The sequence below is a fragment of the Electrophorus electricus genome, chromosome 15 (assembly GCF_013358815.1).
Source record: "Electrophorus electricus isolate fEleEle1 chromosome 15, fEleEle1.pri, whole genome shotgun sequence".
Classification (NCBI taxonomy): domain Eukaryota; kingdom Metazoa; phylum Chordata; class Actinopteri; order Gymnotiformes; family Gymnotidae; genus Electrophorus; species Electrophorus electricus.
Window position 1 is genome coordinate 14,254,217 of NC_049549.1, and position 2,500 is coordinate 14,256,716.

Sequence of the window (2,500 nt, forward strand, 5' to 3'; positions counted from 1 at the left end):
CCCGGTGCCCAGCCTCTGTGCCCATCCCCAGTTCCCATTCCCTGTGCCCATTCCCGGTGCCCAGCCTCTGTGCCCATCCCCAGTTCCCATTCCCTGTGCCCTTTCCCGGTGCCCAGCCTCTGTGCCCATCCCCAGTTCCCATTCCCTGTGCCCATTCCTGGTGCCCAGCCTCTGTGCCAATCCCCAGTTCCCATTCCCTGTGCCCATTCCCAGTGCCCAGCCTCTGTGCCCATCCCCAGTTCCCATTCCCTGTGCCCATTCCCGGTGCTCAGCCTCTGTGCCCATCCCCAGTTCCCATTCCCTGTGCCCATTCCCGGTGCCCAGCCTCTGTGCCCATCCCCAGTTCCCATTCCCTGTGCCCATTCCCGGTGCCCATTCCCGGTGCCCAGCCTCTGTGCCCATCCCCAGTTCCCATTCCCTGTGCCCATTCCCGGTGCCCAGCCTCTGTGCCCATCCCCAGTTCCCATTCCCTGTGCCCATTCCCAGTGCCCAGCCTCTGTGCCCATCCCCAGTTCCCATTCCCTGTGCCCATTCCCGGTGCCCCACCTCTGTGGCCATCCCCAGTTCCCATTCCCTGTGCCCATTCCCGGTGCCCAGCCTCTGTGCCCATCCCCAGTTTCCATTCCCTGTGCCCAGCCCACCTCTCTTCTTGCTTGGTTATGCGGTGCCTCTGCATGGTACAAGGAGAAACCACTCCTGGTTCATGCTGCCTGCAGCCACCCAGTGCAAATGATGATCACAGCATATGATATGAACACATATACATGTATAATGTAAGACACGTACACTTATAGAGCAGCGTTCTCAATACTCAAAGATGCTTTACAATCATCACACAGCACCTTGCTTTGACAGCCAATCAACACACAGTCCAATGCTTTTACATCCAATCAACACACCAGTAAAACTGCTTTGATTTTTTACTTTGTAATCAACGTGTTACTAAAATGCATGAACCCCTCACTGTATTACGAACCACAGCTGAGGAGACTGTGTTATCTTTTGTGATAAATATACTATCACTTTTTGCTATACTCCCAACCAGCCATTTGGTGATAATTCAAACATTTTCGTTGGAAAATTACGGCTCTTCTCATGCTCACAAACACACGTATGCCATATATCACATTCATTATTTGTTTTTCATGTCCACCACCACCCCCCCCCCCCAAACCCCCTTTTCCTCTCCGTTGGAACACCAGTGCTGGAAAACAAACACATCAGCACTTGGCACCGTGAACCCTCGGCATCCACCCCCCCCCCCCCCCCACACACACTTTCATCCTGCCTCCCGGCTGTACACCCGTTTTGCTCTTTCTTGGGTCCCCTGACTGCAGTACCCATAACTCACCCTGAGACACAACACCCACACCAATGCTCCCAGTAACCTTTTAAGAGGAGCCAAGGCACAGTGAGGGGGGGGGGGGTTGCGACTGAGCTGGGCAGGCCAGGGCACCCGCCAAGACCCGCAGCAGCGCCAGGAGGGAGGGAGCGAGAGAGAGAGAGAGAGAGAGAGAGAGAGAGAGGGAGAGAGAGAGAGAGAGAGAGAGGGAGGGAGGGAGAGAGAGAGAGAGAGAGAGAGAGGGAGGGAGAGAGAGAGAGAGAGAGGGAGGGAGGGAGAGAGAGAGAGAGAGAGAGGGAGGGAGAGAGAGAGAGAGAGAGAGAGAGGGAGGGAGAGAGAGAGAGAGAGAGAGAGGGAGAGAGGACTCTGACTGGCAGAGATCTTGGTGGAAGAATGAAGCCAGAGATCATCATAAAAGTGAGCGAGTGAGTCATGCAGGTGAAGGACGTGTGGGAGGTGGGGTTTGGGTGGGGGGGGACATCTGGGAGAGCGGTGGCCGACGCCACAGAGCACGTGGAGGGTGAGTGATAGCCGAGTCAGGGCACAGGGTGCCTGTCTGTCTCGGCACATGTCCGCACCTCAGATTTATGTGTTTGTTTGTATCGGCGTCCTGACTCTGTCACATCCGTAATGCGTTCCACATGGCCGGCTCACACGCGGGCTGCATCGGTACCGTGGTACCCACAGCAAGGCCCCGGGGGGGGAGCTTGTGGACACGTGGAATGGGTGACGGCTATGGTGCGTTCCAGAGGTGTCTGTCTGGGTTCAGGTAGACGCAGGACGACGTACACGGATGGCCGAGCGCGCAGGAGGAAGGAGCTCGGGGTCCTGGTGGCGGCATCGTCCCAGTCATCCCAGAGCGGAGACAGAGCGCCGTGGACCTGGCAATTTGTCAGCGCTAGATTTGGATAATGGACAAAGAATGTCGGGTGGCGGTGGGTGGAGGTTAAATGGAGAGTTTGATGATTCCTGTGTATTCGTTTCATAACCATCCTGGTAATCTTTGAAAATCCCAGAGTGAAATGTTTACAAATATTTTTACTGTATAGCGTATTGCTTATCGCTGACTCAGATGCAAATGGAGTCGCTTGGCCATGTCGTTGTTTGATAAATGGAGCCCCTCCATTCTGTCAGCGCAGGGCGCGCTAATGAGCATAC